Source organism: Octopus sinensis, linkage group LG18, assembly GCF_006345805.1.
Source record: "Octopus sinensis linkage group LG18, ASM634580v1, whole genome shotgun sequence".
Taxonomy (NCBI): domain Eukaryota; kingdom Metazoa; phylum Mollusca; class Cephalopoda; order Octopoda; family Octopodidae; genus Octopus; species Octopus sinensis.
In genome coordinates, this window is record NC_043014.1 from 35,866,818 (window position 1) to 35,892,601 (window position 25,784).

A 25,784-nucleotide genomic window follows, 5' to 3' on the forward strand; every position below is an offset into this window, starting at 1 on the left:
TCGTTTTTCTAGAGAATAAAGGCCGAGTGTCTTCAGCCTTTCTTCATAAGACAAATGCTTGAGACCAAGAACCATGCGGGTAGCCAGCTTCTGGACCCTTTCGAGATGATGTATGTCTTTGAGGAGATAAGGAGAAGAGGCTTGAATCCCGTACTCCGATATGGGTCCCACCAGCGTGACATAAAGTGGTAGGAATATGGCTGCTGTGCTGCTGTACGTTTTTACAATCCAAACCACATAACCATCGTTGAATTTTAGATTAATCAACAATGAAGTTACTTTAATTGTCCGATCATTATAGATCCTAAAGTAAACTACAGAATTTTCACCCCGTTTGCGGCGTGCCTTCGTCACTAACAAACACTAGACAAATGAAGAAAAGATTTTATGAGTTAAAGAAGTCCGATAGAAATCTTTATTCATGATTAATGAACGGAAGGAGTGTGTGCGATAACTATCGCTAAATTCAACGCGTGCTTCTACTTGGATATTTATGTGAGAACTAAATTCCGTTGAGAACACGTACTATATATTAACGAATGTTACATCAAGGAATAATCACACACACACATACACACATACACATACAAACACACACACAAGCACACATACACAAATACACACACAAACACAAACACACACACGCACAAACACAAGCACACACAAACACACTCACAAACAAACACTCATACACAAATACACACACACATGCACAAATACACACACACAAACACACACAAACGCACAAACACAAACACACAAATACACAAACACACATACAGAAATACACACACACACACACATGCATACACACAAACACACAAATACACACACACAACACACGCAAACCCACAACCGCAAACACACAAATACACAAACACAACACACAACCCAAACACACATACAGAAATACACACACACACACACACATGCATACACACAACACACAAATATACACAAACACAAACACACACAAACACCATACAGAAATACACCACACACAACACTGCATACACACAAACACACAAATACACACACACAAACACACGCAAACACACAAACACAAACACACAAATACACAAACACAAACACACACAAACACACATACAGAAATACACACACACACACACACATGCATACACACAAACACACAAATACACAAACACAAACACACACAAACACACATACAGAAATACACACACACACACACATGCATACACACAAACACACAAATACACACACATGAATACACACGCAAACACACAAACACACACACATCACACACAAACACAGACACAAACGCACACACACAAACACAGACACAAACGCACACACAAATACACACACACAAACACACGCAAACACACAAACACACACACATCACACACAAACACAGACACAAACGCACACACAAATACACACACACAAACACACATATCAAAGACACGAGGGGTTTTCGTCAGCGTGACTCAAACTAATGCGCTCTGAGTGATAAAATTAGTATGTCACTAAAATTCCGGTCCATAAAATTTTTTCTAAAGTGGCTAGAATTGACTTCTTTCTTAAGCTGGTATGTATTTATTACATTTTCTTTTAATCATTTCATCTAGTTTCAGCTCACCAGCTGCGGCCATGATGAGGCACCGCCATTTGGTGTTGCTACATAATTTTATTTCACGAATGCTTTTTAGCAATTGACATTTGGTGCATGGGACAGTTTGATGCAGCTGCCCTCTTCTGCACTTCCTGCCGCGAAGTTGGTTCATCTGGGACACACATTAAAGTGGAAATGAAAAGGCAAACGGTTTGGGAATACTTGACATTTAATTTAGCTATATAACCATATATGTACATAAGTCTGTGTGTGTGTGTGTGTGTATGAGTGTGTGTGTGTGTGTGTGTGTGTGTGCGTGTGTGTGTGTGTATGTCTGTGTGTTTGTGTGTGTGTCTGTGTGTGTGTCTCCATGTGTGTCTGTGTGTGTGTGTGTGTGTGTGTGTGTGCGTGTGTGTGTGTGCGTGTGTGTGTGTGTGTGTGCGTGTGTGTGTGTATGTCTGTGTGTTTGTGTGTGTGTCTGTGTGTGTGTCTCTGTGTGTGTGTGCGTGTGTGTGTGTTTGTGTGCGCGTGCGTGTGTGTGTTCTTTTATTCTTTTACTCGTTTCAGTTGTTGAATTGCGACCATGCTGGTGCACCGCCTTTAAGTCGAACGAATCGACCCCAGGAATTATTCTCGAATCATTCATCACAAGCTGGTGATTAACACACGCTGAGGACGGCTAACCACCCACAAACTCGAGTCCGTGTGTATCACGTAAGGCTAGAGACGGGAGCGATGACCTCCTCTCGCAAATACTAATCGGACACAGAATGCGTGTCGTTAGCCAGCTAGAAGGGATGTCTTCCTTGAGCTATAAACGTCAGTAGCAGTCCTGTATAGGAAGCCACACTTAGTTGGCGATATATATATTATTGTGTCTGGGGAGAGTCATTCTCTTTTAGTGCTTTATTATTTAACACACGCACCGGTTCGATTTCCATTCGTTTACTTATTTATTTTTTCTAGAATTTTCGTTGCGCCTTTTCAATAGTCGCTGATGAGTCATGAGTCAATGACTATTGAAAAGGTTGCAAGGCGTGTGTGTATACTTACATACATACAAACATACATACATGCATACATACATACATACATACATACATACATACATACATACATACATACATACATACATACATACATCTGGTGGCTGCCCCCTCGTTATCGAGTATGGCTATTGCACGAAGCTTAATCAATGTTGTTATCGTGCAATGCCTATGCAAGAAGATTTTTTTTTAAAGTGAAGAAAGGCTGTGCACTGAGTCAATCCCACTCACTAAGCAACAGCAGCCGTAATCCGAAAAGAAGAACAAGTCAACATCATCGGTAACCACTGAGCCGCAGGTTTTATGTCGGAGTTATCCCAGTTACCTGAGTTACCTTCTCCTAGAAGGATGCCCTAACAAAGGCTAGGAGTCTTTCGCTCCCAATGGTTTAACCGCGCGATCGGGTATTCAGTCCGATTATTTCTATGTCCCCGCGCATGATATAGCCTTAAGACATTTATTGGATGGCCGTTGACTCTCAAGAGTTCCTCTGCCCTTTGACGGGTTTTATTTTTCATCCCACAGGGTGTCCAATAAACACCCTCCTCATCAAGCAAGCTTGGTGGCGTTGCCAGTTTAATCGCCAACGACCCGACCATGCAACAGGTTGTACTGGGTTACATGTTACCAGTAGCACTCGAAAGTAACCTGACTATAACATACATACATACTTACTTACATACATACATACATACATACATACATACATACATACATACATACATACATACATACATACATACATACATACGTACGTACGTACGTACATACATACACATACATACATACTGATAGATAGATAGATAGATAGATAGATAGATAGATAGATAGATAGATAGATAGATAGATAGATAGATAGATTCACACACACACATATATGTGTGTATTATATGGCGGTAGACAGACCTTAATTGTGTTTGCCACATATCTGTAAAGGTTTGTTAACTACAAAGAACTTCTAAGATGCGTTTGAAGTGTATGTGTTCCTCTGTGTGTGTGTGTGTGTGCGTGTGTGTGTGTGTGTGTGTGTGTGTGTGTGTGCGTGTGTGTGTGTGTGTGTGTGTGTGTGTGTGTTTATGTTCATGTGCGTAAATGTAATTCTTAACTTGTCTGTCCTTCACCAAAAGATTTGTCAAGCCTGAAGGACACCTTCCAAAACAAGCTTACTTTTGTTGATGCGCGGCATCAACACTTATCCTCGCACAAGCTGTTGTTGTCGTTGTTGTTATTGCTGCTGCTGCTGCTGTTGCTTCTACTGCTACTATTGTTGATGATGATGATGATGATGATGATGATGATGATTGGGATGAGGAGGATGGGAAGGAAGAGGGGGAGGGGAGGGGAAATGAAGAGGAGGAGGAGGAGGAGGAGGAGAAGGCGGAGGGAAGGAGGAGAAAGCGGATGGGGAAGAGGAGGAGGAGGAGGAGAGGAGAAAGAAGAAGAAGAAGAAGAAGAAGAAGAAGAGGAGGAGGAAGAGGGGAGGAGGAATAGGAGGCGGAGGACGTTCTCGATGATGATGGCATTGGAATTTTTGGCCGAGGTCAGATCTTTTCTGTTTGGTTGCCAGCATAAATTTTCTATTCGAGTTGATTTCATATTCCGTGTAATCATACTCTTTTATAGGTTAATTCAGTGGTTTTCAACCAGGGTTCCGCCAGTACAGTCTAGGGGTTCCGCAAGAAGTTACAAAACTGCTAAAATCGGCAGTAATTTTTAAGTCTCCTGTGCAGATATGTGTGCATAAGACTATTAAATTATTGCACAGGGGTTCCTCGAGCCAGTGGAATGTTTCCTTGGGGTTCCGCCCCAGCAAAAAGTTTGAAAAGCACTGGGTTAATTAATGACTTGGAAGTAATTTTCGCAATAAATCAATAAATAAAGAGTTATCAATTAAATTTTGAAAATTTTGGTAATTTTAGCCAATCGTAAGCCACAGACACATTCATGTCTGTTTCGATAGTATCAAGAATCCATTTGCCTATTGCCATTGCAACAGTCTTTGAAAAGTCTGCGAAGAAACACGTATTAACAGCAGTCAACCGAGGAAGGGTCCTACCCGAGCAGAAGGGTTTTTCTGTATGCATATTTAAATTGTAATTAAACATATTTAAATTGTTTGCTTAATGTTTGTTTCTTTTTGTTATTGAGCATTGAGGTGGTTGTGAGGTGTGCTAAAAATAACAGCTAAATAAGATTTGAGGGATAAATCTTTTAAATTAAAGTTTATTTGCCAACACCTCACTCAGAGATTTAAAACTATTTTTCTCTTTTAAATTAACATAAACATTTATTTAGATGAAAGAAAATTACCGGAGACATAACATGTTCTACTCTCTTACTCTTTTACTTGTTTCAGTCCTTTGACCTTTGGCCATGCTGGAGCACCGCCTTTAGTCGAGCAAATCGACCCCAGGACTTATTCTTTGTAAGCTTAGTATTTATTATATCGGTCTCTTTTTCCGAACCGCTAAGTTACGGTGACATAAACACACTAGCATCGGTTGTCAAGCGATGTTGGTGGGGGGACAAACACAGACACACAAACATATACACGCACACATACATATATATATATATGTCATATACAACATACATACATATATATTATATATATATATATATATATTATTATTATTATTATTATTATTATTATTATTATTATTATTATTATATGTAGAAAAATACAAACTGGGACAAGAACGCAAAACACTTAGAGGACAATACAAACAACACGGACGGACATTCGAAGCCCTCAATCTTCAGTCAAGACCGGATCATCGTAGCAATTTCGGCTGATTAATCTTGAGATCGCTCCGATCCGGCAGCCCCCAGGAAAAACTAAGCTACGAGCATTAGATTTCTTGGAAGAAGGATCGAATGTATACGAAATAGGGACAGAAAAACGGACGATGCCACACGAATATAAAATACAAAAAACAATAATGAGATACAAAAATGAAATACAAAAGGCAATAATGGTAAAAACAGGCCGAAAACAGCAGGTGTCTTACGACTAATAACAGTACAAGTTTAGCTGGCGTATTTTGGGGAAAAAAAGCCTTTATCGGCAGACGAAGACAACAGATGTTATCACGGCGGTGGTCGAAGGCCAAAAGGCTGATTTTGACCAGCGGTCACGTGACAGAAGAAAGAGAAAAGAAAGGGGACAAAGGAAACAAAGAGAGAGAGAGAAAAAAGAGGGACGAAGGCAACAAAGGGGAGAGAAGATATATATATATATATATTTCTTTATTGCCCACGAGGGGCTAAACATAGAGAGGACAGACAAAGGGATTAAGTCGATTACATCGACTCCAGTGCGAAACTGGTACTTTTATTTATCGACCCCGAAAGGATGAAAGGCAAAGTCGACCTCGGCGGAATTTGAACTCAGAACGTAACGACAGACGAAATACCGCTAAGCATTTCCGCCCGGCGCGCTAACGTGTCTATATATATATATAGAATGGTTGTATACTGTCAATCTAACAAGAACGTGACAGTTGGGGGTACACCACCGCTGTATAGCCCTAGGAAGCATCGAACGCCTCCTGATAGCTTTGACACATTTTTTCCCTGTGTCCTTATATACATATACGAAGGGAGACAAACACCCCCGGCCGCCGGAACTGCATCTAGGGACACCGTGTCCCTAGATGCAGTTCCGGCGGCCGGGGTGTTTGTCTCCCCTTCGTATATGTATATAAGGACACAGGGAAAAAATGTGTCAAAGCTATCAGGAGGCGTTCGATGCTTCCTAGGGCTATACAGCGGTGGTGTACCCCCAACTGTCACGTTCTTGTTAGATTGACAGTATACAACCATTCTATCGCCTCACCACCGTACATTGTCTCTACGAGAGATTTAGAAATTCAATATTTCTTATTTTGATAATCAGTGAATAAACTTCACTGAATATAGATATATACAATTACGAAGTCGAGGCAAATATCACCAGCTGACCGGTGTCTGCTACTCTGGGCCGATGAAGGACAACGATCCTTGTCCCTAGATGCAGTTCCGGCGGCCGGGGTGTTTGTCTCCCCTTCGTATATGTATATAAGGACACAGGGAAAAATGTGTCAAAGCTATCAGGAGGCGTTCGATGCTTCCTAGGGCTATACAGCGGTGGTGTACCCCCAACTGTCACGTTCTTGTTAGATTGACAGTATACAACCATTCTATCGCCTCACCACCGTACATGTCTCTACGAGAGATTTAGAAATTCAATATTTCTTATATATATATATATATATATATATGTATGTGTGTGTGTGTGTGTGCGTGTGTGTATGTGTGCGTGTATATGTTTATGTGTCTATGTTTGTTCCCCCCCTCCCCAACATCGCTTGACAACCGATGCCGGTGTGTTTACGTCCCCCGTACCTTATATATATATATATATATATATATATATATATATATATATACGACGAGCTTCTTTCAGTTTCCGTCGACCAAATCCACACACAAGGCTTTGATCGGCCCGGGGCTATAGTAGAAGACAATTGCCCAAGATGTCACGTAGTGGCACTGAACCCGGAATCATGTGGTTCGTAAGCAAGCTATTTATCACACAGCCACTCATACACCTGTGTTGTTCACAAATATTGACATGTGCTATTTTCAGGATGTTGACAAAATGAGGAGTCACACAAAATGACAGCTTCCAAATCCTATTTCCTGACCAGGTGTAAACGATTCAACTTCAAAACCTCTTTAACGTTTTAAAACCATTTTCTTGAGAAAAAAATATATATTACTCTTTTACTTGTTTCAGTCATTTGACTGCGGCCATGCTGGAGCACCGCCTTTAGTCGAGCAAATCGACCCCGGGACTTATTCTTTGTAAGCCCAGTACTTATTCTATCGGTCTCTTTTGCCGAACCGCTAAGTGACGGGGACGTAAACACACCAGCATCGGTTGTCAAGCAATGCTAGGGGGACAACACACACACACATATAAATATACATATATACGACAGGCTTCTTTCAGTTTCCGTCTACCAAATCTACTCACAAGGCATTGGTCGGCCCGGGGCTATAGTAGAAGACACTTGCCCAAGATGCCACGCAGTGGGACTGAACCCGGTACCCTGTGGTTGGTTAGCAAGCTACTTACCACACAGCCACTCCTGCGCCTATATATATGAAATAACTCCAGGTATTCAGTGTGAGCAAGTGTATTGTGCCAAATTAAAAAATTTTTGTTAAACTTTAATTTTTGGAGCCGCTGGCACTCAAAGAGAAAAATTCCCCGAGATCGACTTTGCCTTTCATCCTTTTGGAGTCGATAAATTAAATACCAGTTACATACGTATGTATGTATGTATGTATGTATGTATGTATGTATGTATGTATGTATGTAGGTAGGTAGGTAGGTAGGTAGGTAGGTAGGTAGGTGGGTAGGTAGGTAGGTAGGTAGGTAGGTAGGTAGGTAGGTAGGTAGGTAGGTAGGTCACTGTTATTTATGACAACCCTAACCCTAAAACCTTAAAGCTAAAACCAGTACAAACGCACGAACGATGTCATAAATAACAGTGACAAACGAAAAATGCACCGCCGGAAGTTGTTGTTGACAAACAACGGCAATAATTTTATTCAGCTGAATACACGTCATTGATTGGTTGAAATTACCGAAATACTACAACTTTAAAGTGAAATAACTTCGTAAATATAAGCTTTTCTCAAAAACGCTAAGAGTAAAAGATGTTTTATATGACACTGTCTACCAGTGTCCGAAGTTTGAAAGTGTTTAGCTACAAAAAATTATTTTTTAAATCTGTCGGTCAAAAGGTAAAGATCCGTCAATTGTCTTAATATTTTACATACTTTTCATATATATTTTACATATATTTCGTGAAGTTTTTCTGTGTTTACATTCGTTGCAACGAATACCCTTCAGTCAAACCCAGGTCAGGCCAGAATGAGCCATTCTGTATTTTTATTGAAGATGTAGGACAACACTATTTAATGTGTCCTTCATTTTTAAAATGTTAGAGCACAGCGTGGGTGAAATGTGGCTGTTATTTCTTGCAAATTGAGCAACCACACAGAGATTATCTCGCTGATGTGTATAGGTAACCAAAAACTAAAGGAAATGGACCTTCATCTGTTTTTATGATGATCATTCTAGTTGAATTTTCCCAACTTCAATTCCACATAACATCAGATTCTTTAATTTACGAGATAAAGTAATTGGTTGATCGTAATCAAAATTCAGAGTTGCATCGATTCACCAAAATTGAAAGCAATCTGAGCAAAATTAAAGGGCTCGGTGGGGGCTGATTTTGTGAATCAGTTTAACTAGATCCACTATCTTTTACCTTTTACTAGTTTCAGTCATTAGGCTGCGGCAATACTGGAGCACTGCCTTGAAGATGTTTTAGTCGAAAGAATCGACACCAGGACTTGTTTTTGTGTTTAGCCTGGTACTTACCCTATCGGACTCTTTTACCGAACCGGTAAGTTACTGGGACATAAACGCACCAACACCGGTTGTCAAGCGGTGATGGAGGACAAACACACACACACACACACACATACACACACACAAACTACAGAGTGACGGCACTAAGCAGTGACGTGTATACATACATATGTATGTGCGTGTGTGAATGTGTGTGTGTGTGCGTGTATGCGTATGTGTGTGTGCATGTGTACGTGTGTGTGTTTACTCAGGTAAATATGTGTGTGGTGGGGAGGGGCTACTGAGCGAGAGAAAAAGATAGCGGCAAGAAGGGAAGTAGAGAACAATGAACTGAGCTGTGCGTGACATAGTTTCTCGCTCTGCTGATTCTGAAGGGGACAGGTATTTTTCTCGATCCCATCATCATCATCATCGCCAGGGCTGTTTGTTAGCAGTCGACCACCACCACTACTATCACTATTTCAGGTTCCCCAATGTCACCTGCACACATAACTTTACTTCCAAACACTTCTACATTTCCGCTCGGCAAGCAAATTCCGGTACTACTTAAGAAAAGTGGTCCCGGTGCGCGCACTCGCGTACTCGCGCATCCGCGATAGCTAGTCGTGACTGGTCGATCCTACAACGACTACCTAGCAATCGGTACTACTTAAGAAGAGTGGTCCCGGTGCGCGCACTCGCGTACTCGCGCATCCGCGCTAGCTAGTCGTGACTGGTCGATCCTACAACGATTACCTAGCAAAGTAAATAAAACACAAAATAAATAATTTTTTTTAAACAAAGTAAATAAAGCACAAAAACACCAAGTTAATAATTTTTTTAAACGAAGTAAATAAAACAAAAGCACAAAGTAAGGATCGACTAGTCAAGACTAGCTAGCGCGGGTGCGCGAGTACGCGAGTGCGCGCACCGAGACCACTCTTCTTAAGTAGTACCCAAATTCCTACATCGTTACACCTTACTCATCTCACGCTTTACCAATTACACACCTACTGCACAGAGAGAGAGAGAGAGAGAGAGAGAGGCGGGGGAGAGTAACAACGACATGTACATACCACTCACAAACAGGTGTCAGACAATCCACATACTACTCACACACGAGAACAGTAGAACCAACATTTTATATATACTCCATCCTACATCACAGCATACCAGAGCAGTGAAGGATGAAAGCATAGGCGCAGGAGTGGCTGTGTGGTAAGTAGCTTGCTTACGAACCACATGGTTCCGGGTTCAGTCCCACTACGTGGCACGTAAGGCAAGTGCCTTCTAATATAGCTTCAGGCCGACCTAAGGTTTGTGAAGTGGATTTGGTAGACGGAAACTGAAAGAAGCCTGTCTTATATATATAATATATATATATATATATATATATATTATATATAGGGGTCGTTTTATTTCATTCTACACGTGTTTCGAAAGGCACAATTTACCAAAATCCGATTGAATAATGAGACCATATTGTGTCTTTCTCTTCAGGAAGAAATAGGAAATCCGTTGGAAAAAACAAAAACAGAACAGAGGCGGAGCAAAACAAATCGAATTAGGCTCCTAAGAGCCCATGGCAAAACTGTTTATCAGTGTATGTTGAGAACCGGTGGTTGAAGATTTTAACGGGTCAGGCAGCGGTCATTCCTGTGGGTGAGGGTGTGTAGATGTTCTTTGTGACCGGGAATAAAGTTCTGACTATTTAAGGAATATTGGATGTATTATAAGGGGCGAGAAAAAATCTACTTAGAGACATGTGTGTGTTAACTGACTTATTGGAAGTCCACCTGAAGATTGTCGATCAAGACAAGAAACGATTGTAGTGGCGGTTTTTTTTGACTATTTATTAAAATCTTATGTATTGATTAAGTCTTTCCTTGTTTGTTTTGCAAAATAGTGGTTTTGTCTCTAATAATATTTTATAATATTTTACTATAAAATTGGATTTAATCCTAAATCTGATTTTTTTCCCTGTAAATTTGGATTTATTCCCTAATATTTATTATTTATATATATATATATATATATAAACTTACTTGGATGAAACGAAACGAAACGAAACGACGCGAGGGCGCTGTCATACAATACTGTAATAAATAAAATATATGCATACATACATACATATATGTACGTACCTACATCTATATGTATATATACATGCATATATGAGTACAGGACACCACAAATAAACGTAGAACTCAACGAGAAAGGAAAATGTAAAAACAAACATGGAAACGGACCTTTTTTTTAACAACGAAAAAACAGAGTACAAGACAAACAACACAAGGAAAAATTCCCTTCATCAGCTGTTCCTAGTACGACTCATGCGTGTTTCGAAGGTGATATATATATATATATATATATATATATATATTAATATATATATATATATAATATATATTATATATATATATATATAATATATATATATAATATATATATATATATATATAATCATAACGTTTTTTTTAAACAATATTAATAGCGTTCTGTCTATCGCTATACAAATCCATCATTTTTTGCTAAAATGTCTTATTGACGAGTTTCGTTTTTTTCACTTTCCTGAGAAGATTGCATTGTTTATACCATTTATTCTTTTGAATAGTATCAGTGGAATTTTCGAAACATGTGTCGAAAGTAAAAATATTTGATTACACCTGCGTTAACTCCATTTTTTATTCATATATATATATATATATATATATATATGTATGTGTGTATTTTTGTTTGTCTGTGTTTGCTCCCCCTCCTCCCAACATCGCTTGACAACCGATGCTGGTGTGTTTACGTCTCCGTAACTTAGCGGTTCGGCAAAAGAGACCGATAGAATAAGTACTAGGCTTATAAAGAATAAGTCCTGGGTGCGATTTTCTCGACTAAAGGCGGTGCTCCAGCATGGCCACAGTCACATGACTAAAACAAGTAAAATATTAAAAGAGTATGGGCACAGGGAAGTCCACTAGATAGAGAGGGCTTTCAGAGGTTAAGTCGTCGTCGTCTTAAAAGGCTGTAACCCTAGTGATTCACAAAATCTTATTCCGACTCTGTGTCACCGCGTGTTCTATAATCTCCACAAACAAGGCGGAGAGACAACGTACAAGCATATTGGGATAGATAAATCTGTGAGTCGCACTTAATCGTTCGGCTGTACCACATATATCCTACAGTATTAACATCACCACCGCCGCCACAGCAACCCCCCACTACACCACCACCACCACCATTACTACTACTACTACTACTACTACTACTACTACACAAAACATGAAAATTGTCATTTGTTTATCTTTGCCAGTTGGAGCTTGTCGGTTTTTTAAACTTTTTTGTTATTCTTTTACTCTTTTAATCTTTTATTTGTTTCAGTGACTGTGGCCATGCTGGAGCACCGCCTTTGGTCGAGAAAATTGACCCCAGGACTTATTTTTTATAAGCATAGTACTTATTCTATCGGTCTCTTTTGCCGAACCGCTAAGTGACGGGGACCTAAACACACCAGCATCGGTTGTCAAGCGATGTTGGGGGGGGGGAAAGGAACAAACACAGACACAGAAACATAGACACACACACACACTTTCAGTTCCCGTACATACACTTTGGTCGGCCCGAGGCTATAGTAGAAGACACTTGCCCAAGGTGCCACGCAGTGGAACTGAACCCGGAACCATGTGGTTCGTAAGTAAGCTACTTACCACACAGCCACTCCTACGCCTTTGTTAGTATATTTCTTTTCGTTAAGCTATGCCGCTTTTGTTTCAAATGATTTTGAACAGAATGAATAATTTCTTGAAATAATTTTGCCATTTTTAAGCTGTTGTTTGGAAAATTAAATTAATATAAAAATTTTAATGGCAGGTTTTAATTTACAACGCTTTAAAGCACAGTGCCATAAAAATGGAGGGGATCTCATGTAGGTTGGTTTCAAAAGGGTTAAGTATCAGCTTCTCAGCGGGAGTTTTCTTTTTTAGTAGTTTGTGATAATAGCCAACCCTTTCTACACTATACACCAATGAAAAAAAAAGGTCATTCATATGCGATTCGTATATTTTCTCAATCTTAAGTCGTATCATTTATCTTTATTTTTTTCTTTTACTTGAACTGCAGTCACTTAAAAAAATTACAAAAATCGATTCAAGGTGAGAATGCGATCGATAAAGCCGTGGGAACGTGCATTTGTACGCGCAAGTACATCAGCTGTTGCGATCGATTCTACGGGTACGCGAGAAAAATGCACTTCCAGTTTGCGCAAAAAAAGTCAAGGAGCAGGGGATGTTGTTTTTATTTCCCGCATGCCATTGATTCCGTCGGACTGTGTTTATCCGATGAAACGCGTTAAATTCCCTATTCGCCGGAGCCCTCGCGATGACCATCCACAAAGCACAGGGGCAGTCGTTGCTTTTTGCACGGACAACTGTAAGTGGGCTGTTCGAGGGTTGGCTGTTCGACAAACCTTTTCTACTACGCTCCAGACGGAGTAACAAGGAATGTGGTTTACAAGGCTGCGCTCCACTAGCTTTTCCATGCCCTTGAACATCCCGTAAAGTAAGTTAGCTTAAAATTAGTTACTTAGTTCCCTAGGTTGTTGCTTTTCATCAAAAATCGCCCCAAGTTGATTTCCTACATGTTTTATCGGATAAACTTATTATTGCCCCAGGTACGTTTTCATAAATTCATCATGCTTTTCCATCTAGATTTACCTCCAGCTAACCAATTTGCATGCATCGATTTTGTCCAGCTTTTCTTCCGTCAGCCTGTAAATAACTGCACCTTCCATTTTTTTGTTGTTTTTGTACTGCTTAAAGGCACATTTCTTTCCTGTCAAGCTTACTATTTAAACCATGTTTGTGTTCTCCCAGTCAACAGCCTTTTCATTACTGGTACTTTGAACTCTTCGGTTGCATATTTGTGTGAATAAAATCGTTTTTCTTTGGAATAGAAAAAAAGTCTATCTTTATTTCTTCTTTTGCTGGTGTCGCAAATTTAGGTTAAATCAGTGTTTCTCAAAGGGAAGACCTATGGGACGGTCGGACAAGTTATTTTGAGAAAATTTGGTTTAAATGTTTGACAACTCAGCACCGTCCATTGGACAGGGGGCGTTTTGCTCGTATAGATAGATAGATAGATAGATAGATAGATAGATAGATAGATAGATAGATTTGAGTTATATTTGAGACGGTAATATTTTTGGTCGATTAACCACATGCTCCACGTACTCGGTCATCACTTCGGCATTATTATTCTTATTTTAGTGTTCTTTGTCTGAAATCTTTCTTCGTACCACCTGTCTGACGATTCTCTGATCCACGTGTCTCCTGTTCTTCAGACACACGGGATTCTTACAGTTTCTGTCTACTAAATCTACTAAAAAAATTGCAGATGAAGTGCATACTGATCCCTTCACTTATGATAAAGGAGAAGGTTGAAAAGTTGGCAAATTATGTTTTATTAATTTTATTCCAGAAGTTGAAAAATAAGGGCAAAATTAATCTATTTTGTATGTAGTAATAATGAAAACACTGGTCAACAGCAAAAATACTTCCGAGACCAGAGAAGAAATTTGCAACTTATTTTAGGTCGCTGATAATGAATATCATGGTTAAATCGAAGGAGAGGGGCTTTCTCCGTCCGGGTTGCGGATCCGTGGAATAAGCTGCCGGACGAGATAGTGAAGATGCCGACGACCGCTCGGTTCAAAGTCTCTCTTGACCAGAAATGGCCTGAACTCTTTGTATGAACACTCTCCCTGTACATAACTCCATGTCCCCCTACATGGCCTTGCTTTTGCTTTTTGAGCCAAAAAGAATTAAATAAATAAATTTGTTTGTTAGCTCCGATTTTCAAGATACCTATTTCTTTATTACCCACAAGGGGCTAAACACAGAGGGGACAAACAAGGACAGACATAGGTATTAAGTCGATTACATCGACCCCAGTGCGTAACTGGTACTTAATTTATCGACCCCGAAAGGATGAAAGGCAAAGTCGACCTCGGCGGATTTTGAACTCACAACGTAACGCAGACGAAATACCGCTAAGCATTTCGCCCGGCGTGCTAACGTTTCTGCCAGCTCGCCGCCTTCGATTTTCAAGATACCACTACGTCTCACAACAGATTCCAACATGCTTGCGGGCTGTGTGTTTCTTACCACACTCACAGTCTCATTGTCCGTCTGTATTGTTCCAGCAGTAATAGAAGGTGGTTGTGCTATACAAGTTTACATTTTGAGTTGATAGGTGATTTTCCTCGTCAAACACCTTTTAACTCTTATAATAAATATTCATCGAGCAAGCTTTTGATATGTATGTGAGACAGTTCGTACTAATTTCATCTTCCTACTGAATAATATAAATAATTCTGCTAAACTGTCATGCTCTGTATGATAATGATAAATTTATACTCTTACTCTCTTTTACTCTTTTACTTCTTTCAGTCATTTGACTGTGGCTATGCTGGAGCACCGCCTTTAGTCGAGCAAATCGACCCCAGGACTTAGTCTTTGTAAGCCTAGCACTTATTCTATCCGTCTCTTTTGCCGAACCGCTAAGTTACGGGGAAGTAAACACACCAGCATCGGTTGTCAAGCGATGATGGGGGTACAAACAGAATTCAAGAAATAATAGTTGAGGATTCCACTAGTCGATCAACAAACAATAATCATAAGTCTTCAGTTTGGGAAGGTATTTTGATGCTACGCTTCGGTTCGGCCACTGTACGGAACATTCTCAGTTGTATAAAATTCATTTTTCGATACATGCTAGAATCTGATCTAAAAATTGATCGTTTTCGTTGAGCAAAAAAACAGAAAAAGTGTAACAATCACTCCTTTTTCGTTCAGTTCGTACAGTAACTATTTCACAAACTTTTCCGATTTCCGAGTGAGGTTCAAATTTTGGAAAGCTACTGAATGTTTAGTACTTAGTTCTTCCGTAACTTCTCGAGTTTCTGAAACATAAGTCTGCTTTAGTAATGGCTCTCACTTGATCATTCTAACTGGCAGAAAGTCATACACGAACTTCCACACTCACCATCGCGCATCCTCGATGATAGTGATGCTGTTGACATCGTTTTATTGGACTTTGCCAAAGCTTTTGACTCGGTAAACCACCGCCTATTACTTGTCAAGCTTCAAGCATATAGTTTCCATCCGGATATTGTACGATGGGTTGGTGCCTTCCTCTCAGATCGTGCCTTCCTCTCAGATCGTTCCTTCCAAGTCCAAGTTAATGGTTCGCGGTCCGACGTCTCCAGTGCGAGCAGTGGCGTGCCTCAAGGTTCATAAAGACTTGCCCGATGACCTCACGCAACACACCCTTCTATTTGCCGACGATGTCAAACTGGTCACTCCTCGCGGTGATATAGAGGATCTTCGTCGATGCCTCCACCAAATTTGGAGATGGTCTAACGAAAGGACCTGTGTCTAAACGTGTCAAAGTGCTGTCATCTGCCTGTTGGCTCTCCTCCTGCAACTCAACTTGATTTCGAGCCGGGTCGTCTGCTGCTGGAGAGGACCGATCAGGTAAAGGACCTGGGTATCTTGGTGGATTCCTCCTTTTCGCCTTCGGCCCAGTGCGTCCATGCTGCCAACAAAGCACGCGGAGTTCTGATTCGACGGTCATTCGGAATGCTCACAGCAGCCATATTCCTGCCGCTCTATGTCACGCTGGTGAAACCCATATTGGAGTACGGGATTCAAGCCTCTTCTCCTTATCTCCTCAAAGACATACAGCATCTCGAAAAGGTCCAGAAGCTGGCTACCCGCATGGTTCTTGGTCTCAAGAATTTGTCTTATGAAGAAAGGCTGAAGACGTTCGACCTTTATTCTCTAGAAAAGCGACGACGCCGTGGTGATCTCATTCTTGCTCACAACATCATAAGCGGAAAGTTTAACCTCTCGAAAGAGCTGTTCTTCACTCCTGCTCCAGAGCGTCGGCTGCGGGGTCATTCCGAAAAGCTCTATCTGCGACGATTTCATCTCAATCGAAGGAGAGTGGCTTTCTCCGTCCGGGTTGCGGATCCGTGGAATACGCTGCCGGACGAGATGGTGAAGATGCCGACGATCGCTCGGTTCAAAGTCTCCCTTGACCACAAGTGGCCTGAACTCTTTACATGAACACCACCCTGTACATAACTCCATGTCCTCCTAAATGGCCTTGCTTTTTGCTTTTTGAGCCAAATAATTAACTAACTAACTAACTAACTAACAGAATCTCGTTTCCTTTACGTAATTCTAGGAACTGATTTTGAGTTGTACGTTGGTTGATATTCCATTTTCAACTCGTAAATAAAATCGCTCGATTATATATATATATAGTTAATCCAAACATAAAAACACAAAGAGAAAACACAACAACGCGAGGACGTCGAACAAGTATAGTGTTATTGGACGCTCAGGAAAGGAAAGAAAGAAGGAGGATTTAACGTTTCGAGCGGAGCACTTCGTCGGAAACATAGGAAAAGGAAAAATCCAAGGAAGGGAAGACGGAGGAAAAGAATCGCCAACGATACACACGCGGTCATTATGTATGTATGTATGTATGTATGTATGTATGTATGTATGTATGTGTGTATGTATGTATGCATGTATGTATGCATGTATGTATGCATGTATGTATGCGTATATATGGGTGTGTGTATGCGTGTATGTATCGTCCGTTAGAGTGCTTTTGTTGTTTTTTAATTGTAATTGATGTATGATTGATGAATAGTTAACGCCCACGCTCATAATACATAGACTTCTGAATTAACTTCTACAATCCAGCCGTCCTTTCACACGACGACCGCTCGGTTCAAAGTCTTCCTTGACCACAAGTGGCCTGAACTCTTTACATGAACACCACCCTGTACATAACTCCATGTCCCCCGATATGGCCTTGCTTTTTGCTTTTTGAGCCAAAAAATTAACTTAACTGTTACCATCTCCCAGATCACTGCTCTTTGTTCTTCTTTGGTGCACATTGCTAGTGGAGCGGTCATGCTTACACTGTAAAGCCTGGAAGAAAAATGGCGCGATCAGGCTCAAACTTCAATCACGTGACCACAATAGTAGCAACTAAAAGCACGCATGCGCAGAAGGCAGTGTGACAATAATAAAGATGTTTTATGTCAAAAGTGCGGATAATTTTTGGCTTCCCCTCCTATATATATTTTCATGTTTAATTTGACAGCTTTAAAATAAACAAAAATAATTAAAATGAAAGCAAAACCATTTACTTAAATCGGTAGATCGAAATATATGTGCCATGAATTGAATATTGCAAAAAGACAGAAAATAAAAGTTTATTTCAAAATAAGCATCAAATTTTAAAACAATAACCTCAACTCGTTTTGCACCAGTGTGTTTTGTAGCATTACCACTTGCACACAGATGGCTTGTGTGTGTGTGAGTGAGTGAGTGTGTGTGTGTGTGTGTGTGTGTGTGTGTGTGTGTGTGTGTGTGTGTGTGAGTGAGTGAGTGGTGTGTGTGTGTGTGTGTGTGTGTGTGTGTGTGAGTGAGTGAGTGAGTGAGTGTGTGTGTGTGTGTGTGTGGTGGTGTGTGTGTGTGAGTGAGTGAGTGAGTGAGTGTGTGGTGTGTGGTGTGTGTGTGTGTGTGTGAGTGAGTGAGTGAGTGAGTGGTGTGTGTGTGTGTGGTGTGTGTGTGTGGTGTGTGTGAGTGAGTGAGTGTGGTGTGTGTGTGTGTGTGTGTGTGTGAGTGAGTGAGTGAGTGTGTGTGTGTGTTGTGTGTGGTGTGTGTGTGTGTGTGTGTCTGTGTGTGTGTAATCTAATTAACTCGCTGAATCCGTAGTGAATCAGTATTTTATTAATTCGATGAATCACAAGAGACAACATCAATAAAACTTATATACACATACTATAAATATATATATGTGTGTGTGTGTGTGTGTATCTATGTATTTACGTATATATACATATATGAATATATATATATATACATATATATATATATATATATATATATATATATATATATATATATATATAATATATATATATATATAAACGGCAGTTTGTCTGTCTGTGTGTCTGTGTGTCTGTCAGGTTGTACCCTCACCCTGACCACGGCTTTCAACCGATTCTGATGAAACTTGACACACACATAGCCCAATGTCATAATTCAAAACTAACGCAGCGAAAATTTTGAAAAGTTCCCCCAGTTCTGAAAAAAATCGATAAATTCGACATGGGGTCGAGAATCAGAAACACAAACCACAGACTGTCTAGGGGACGCAACTCGACCTTTTTAACTCTCAAAATAATTTACCATAATTTTTTTCCCATTTTTTTGCTATTTTTTGGCTATAACTCTCTAAAAATGCTTTATAGTTATTTCCATTACAAACCCGAGCAACGCCGGGCGATACTGCTAGTATATATATATATATATATATATATATATATATATAATATATATATATATATATATATATATATATATATATATATATATATATATATATATTAATACACATACACATATGACAAGTAAATAGACACTCTTATAATCATTAAAATTTATTTAAATTTGAAATTATATATTCAAATTATTTATTAATTGTTATAACGTGAATATCTAATATTTAGTAATATTTTCAATGCAAGATTCCTTAAAGGCATGCTACTGATCAGATTACGAATCTTAGAATTTCTTGCCAAGCTTCTTGCAGTAATCTCAAAAGATATGACTTTCAGGATACTTTCCTGTTTTTTTTTTTTCGAAGTGTCCTGTCCATTATGCCCCAGAGGTGTTCAATAGGGTTCATATCTGGTGACTAGCTTGGCCATGGAATTTTTATAATGCCATTCTTTTCCAACCAATCTTGGGTCATTTTAGCCATGTGACAAAAAGTCCCATCTTCCATAGATAAAAAATCGTCTTTAATCATTTCACTATGAGAGAAGATTGGAAGGAGTCTTTTCTGCAATATGGACACATATTTATCTGAGTTTATGTTTCCACCACACTCCACCAGCTCTGATTGACTATTTCTCCAAATTACTCCCCAGACCATCGAAGAATAGCTGCCTTGTTTAATTGTTGGCAGCAATCTTTTCATGTCAAATTCTTGATCACAAAGTCTCCAGACCTACACACGAATACTGTCAGAAAATACAGCAAATCTGGACTCATCAGAGAATATGATAGTGTCCCAAAATGCAAGCGCCCATCATCTTACTAGCCTAATTTTTTCTCCACTTGATTTTGGCTGGTTGAAGAAGTGGCTTCCTTCTTGCAGCTCTGCCATAGTAGCCAAGTTCGTGGAGATACCTAACAGCCGTTTCTGGGGCTGACATCAACTGTTTTTCCTATGTCACAGGCCTTGCAATACGGATTATCTTCTACAATTCACTTAAGAAAACAAAGGGTCCTATCAGAGGGCCCTGGTCCACCTGGGCAAGATGAAGTGGACTCATCCCCCTCTTTAGTGAATTGCACAATCACCCTATTAACTGTAGAAAACGGCATCCCGAGGTTTTCTTTAGATTGACCCACAATACGGCCTCTTTGAAATTAAGACAGTTCAAAGGCTGCTTCTTTTGTACGTGGCATGATCAAACAACCAGATAAAGAACCTGAAACAAAAATGTCCATTAATAATAAAAAACTAAATCTTTTCAAATCAAAATAAACATAAAACAATGTTTTATGGGACGTCTATTTACGTCTGTCATGTGTGTGTGTGTGTGTGTGCGTGTATACATATACATATACATACATAAATATATAAACATACATATATGCATACATATATATGTATAAATATATATGTATACATACACACATACATGTGCATATACATATATATGCATAAATATATATGTATACATACACGCATACATATGATTATACATACAAATACACATATATATATATGTATGTATGTGTATATATATATATATATATATATATATATATACAGTGGTTGGACAAAATAATGGAAACACCTTAAAATTTCAAACAGATTTATTTTAATATGGGGTAGGACCACCCTTGGTAGTAATTACAGTTTGAATTCTACGAGGTATGGACTCGTACAAAGTTTGAATTGTCTCCAAATGAATTTTTGATCATTCTTCAGCTAAAACAGTCACCAGTTGTTGTAGTGATGATGGTGGAAGATATCGACTCCTTGTTTTTCTAAAATGCGCCATAAATGTCCGATAATATTGAGATCTGAGGACAGTGGTGACCAGGTAAGATGTTCAACTTCACTAGAATGTTCCTCGTATCATTCAGTAACAACTTTAGCAGTGTGAATGGGTGCATTATCATCCGTAACGCTTTACTTCCACACACGACAACTTAATTTAATCCGTCCTTAGTCGAAAGACACATGTTGTTATATCCTGTTATTTGCATTTGTATTTGTGTAACATTTCTTCATTTTTTCCGTCCTTGTTTTTGTATACATTCGCTGCTTTCTTCCAAAAAATCTAATGTTCTTAGCTTAGTTTTTCCTTGGGGCTAGCCAAATTGAAGCAATCTTGAATATAACCAACCGAAATTGCAAAGATAATCTGGAACTCGACTGAGGAAAGAAAACTCCGAATGACCCGTCCTTGTTTCCTTTGCATCGTCTGTGTGGATGTTTTGTTGTCCCTTTTTTGTATCACCTAGATGTTTGGATGTTTAGCGTTCTTGTCCCATTTTGTATTTTATATATATAAAGAACGATTTATTGCCAACCTAATGTGGCAGTCCCATTTCGGGGCGAATTCTACTGGGTTTAGCCCCTAGGAGACATCGTCTCAAGCTGGCTATACTCCACACGATCTGCGTCCTTATATTTTCATTACTTTAATGTGCTACTACTGAATATCTCTCATTGATTAAGGAACAACAATGTTTCTCTCCCCCCTCTCTCTCACTCTCTATACACACACACACACGTATGTAACGAGGGTGAAGGTTTATATATATATATATATATATATATCACGTCACGTGATCACGTGACCGACCAGACAGTCAAATGTTGCTACACATCGCTGGTCACAATGCGTTCACATTGTTTTAGCCTTCGAAAGACGCCACCCCGCTAAGCGAGCAGGCATATATATATATATATGTTAAATCCAGCTTAGAGAAGAGGAAGAACGAAACGAAACGAATCGAATCGAATCGACGCGAGGGCGCTCAGTCATACACTATACATGTAGATGTAGGTACGTACATATATGTTTGTATGTATGCATATATTTTATTTATTACACTATTGTATGACTGAGCGCCCTCGCGTCGATTCGATTCGATTCGTTTCGTTTCGTTCTTCCTCTTTTCTAAGCTGGTTTTTATATATAATTATGACGCGAAACTCTATAACTCCTTCTTCTCTCATTCTTTCACCCTCTTTGGCTTCCTTCCTCTCTATCTCTCTCTCTCACTCCTCCTCATCTCTCTCACAACCGGGTCGACGAACTTCCTTTCCTTGGCGGCCTTCTTCAAGTAAACATGTTTCTTCCTGCGCTCGTGAAAAAATGTTTTCCCCGTCTAGGCTTATAGGCCCTCATTATTTGTTTTCCTGTCCTGTTTCTATTCCTTCTTGTACTGTATTTTTTGTAATTGTATTTTTATTTTGTATTTGTTTTTAATTGTATTGTTTTTACATCCTGTTTTTGTCACATTTTTTTCCTTGTTTTTACCCCTCTGCAAAGGAATTTTATTTAATTCTTTCGCAGGAAGTACTAGTTCGACGAGACGTGTTCTGTCCTCACCTTCGAAACACGCTGGAGTTGAACTAGGGACAGCTGATGAAGGGAATTTTTCCTCGTGTAGTTGTCTTGTACTCTGTTTTTTCGTTGTTAAAAAAATGGTCCGTTCCATGCTGTTTTTACTTTTTCGTTTCTCGTTGAGTTCTACGTCTATTTGTGGTGTCCTGTACACACGTATATATATTTATATATGCATGTATATATACATGTAGATGTAGGTACTTAATTTAGGTGCATCAGAATTTTCTATGGTGTTATCCATAAAAATTTGTGGGGTGATTATAATCAAAATAAGCAACAAGAATGACTCCGGTAATTTGGTATAATTATTTCGCACTACAGTAGTACGAAACAATTGTACCAAATTGCCGGAGTCATTCTTGTTGCTTATTTTGATTATATATATATATATGCAAAGCATGCACTGTATGGCTTACTATTTTTCCAGAATAAATAACTTTAGTGCAATTTAAAGTTTATCATCGATATATTTTCATTATCCTCGTTGTTATTTATTTTCTTGTTTTTTTCTTCTTTTTTATATTACTCATTCCTTCATTTATTAGTATGAAATGAAAACAATCGGGTTTATTTTTTTTTAGATCCTGGTTGCTGAGCGAGAAAGAAGAAAAAGCAGTGAATTAATCACCGTTTTTTTTTTTTTTGTTTTTCTTTGTGACGGAGCAGTCAAAAAAGAGGAAGGCAAAAGGAGCGTCAAAGAGATTACCAAACCAAACGACTAAAGAGGAAGAATGATAGAGCGAAGCAAATTTTTCACTGTTTGACCTTTAGCCAACAAACACGCAGTGAACAAGCGTTTACTCAGTTTGCAAATTTGTTTTATTGCTGATTTCGTACGATTATGCAGTACTGAAGAGTATATATTTCATTTTTTATCTTTTACTTGCTTTAGTTATTAGAATGCAACCATGGTGGGGCACTGCCTTGAAGAATTTTTAGTCGAATGAATCGACTCCAGTACTTTTTTAAAGCCTGGTATAGATAGAATAGAATGTATATATACGTATGTATATATATAATATATTATATTATATTATATTATATTATATCATATATGTATATTTATATATATAATATATATATATATATATATATATATATATATATATATATATATATATAATATATATATATATATATATTATGTTTAAAAGGGGGAAGGCCGGTTAATGGGATTACTTTAGGTTTCCCGTCCATAAAGAGTCTAGCTTTATGGCATATCGTCAGATCCCAAAACCTAGGAATATGGAAGAAGAAATACCTCACTACTCAAAGGTATCGACTTCCTGATGTGCCGCCATCTTCTGGGCTCCAATAGGCTAACAGGAATGTCTTGAAATATAAACATAGCCCGAAAATCTCCGTTCTGGAGTTCAGGATATTCCCTGTTTCTAGGGCGTCCTTTAGGATTCTCGCCCGTTCCGCTATGCATAATTTGCATCATTTTCTCCCGTTGATGTAGGGGCCTGAGCTTTCGTGGATTTTCCATGAAATCGAGTATGGAATCCCATTGTCTCTCAGCTGCCATACAAGGCTGGCTAATGATGTTACGTATCTCCTTTCCGGATCTCTGAAGAAGGAGCTGTTGTTGGAGAGATATTGCTTGAATGAGTTTCCGGAACATCCGATATCCAGTTGACTACTCCTAATGTCTTCTCTCCTCCCCGAGGAAAACGGGTACATATGACAATATTTATGACCATACCTAGCCATGAGCTGTCAACTCACTGTCAACTGCCTTTTATTCAAAGCAGACACAGTCTTCTAGGCTTAGATTTAGTAGTTGATAAAGAGATAAATGAATTAGAAATGAATTACAATCCTTTACAAGCTATGACCCCAATGGACTTCATGCGATTCTAGGAAGTGTAATCTATTCTTAGCTACACTATCGACAACATCAATTCCTTCCATTTTGCTCTGTTAAAGTATTTGAGAAAAATTATATTAATGTGTCCGACTGGTTAAAATTCTATTTATTTATTTGTGCAGCTGAGGATGGCACTGCATTTAAATTGATGTAATGATTGTATTGTTCAATTAAATGGAGCCGCTTGAAACGGTTGTACTGCATCATTACTTGATATCCTGTTGCTTATTTTGATTATATATGTATACATATATATACGAAGGGCTCCTTTTAGTTTCCGTCTACCAAGTCCATTCACAAGGCTTTGGTCGGCCTGGGGCTTTAGTAGAAGGCATATAATAGAAGACTCACAGCTACGCCTGCACCTAAAACTTGCGGCTGGGAAACAAACTTATTATACAGAATTTCATGGTTTTCGCAAATTAGATGGCTAATGGATTAATTTTAAATAATTCTGAAACTATCCCCGGTTAAATTCTGGCTACGCCCAAGTATTTGATGTAAGTCAAACCGTTTTTATAGTTTAATCTCAGGTCAGTCTTGATTGAATAGAATAAACCGTGCTCCAGTTTTGACAACCCCATCCTTCTCCAGTGCAGTGCATACGTAAAACTACATAAAATTGAAACCGTTAAGTGCTTTCCTGTAATTATTGCCATCTTTAATGAAACGATTCATTTCATAAAATGCTTATTTTTATAAATCACACTTTGTATCATTATGACTATTTCACATAGAAATGAAATAGTGCTCTATATAAGGCAACCCACCGACTAGAAAATTTAATACCCTTGTAATAAGTAAATAGACAAAAATAACATGTGAATCCTATGCATCATGTTCCTTATAATTTCGAATTTAAAATTCTAATCCCGCCAAATATTATTTTCTACTCTAGGCACAAGGCCCGAAATTTTGGTGGAGGTGGGGGCAGTCGATTAGATCGACTTCAGCACGCAACTGGTACCTAATTTATCGATCTCGAAAGGATGAAAGGCGAAGTCGACCTCGGCGGAATTTGAAATCAGAACGTAAAGACAGACGAAATACCTATTTCTTTATTACCCACAAGGGGCTAAACACAGAGGGGACAAACAAGGACAGATATAGGTATTAAGTCGATTAAATCG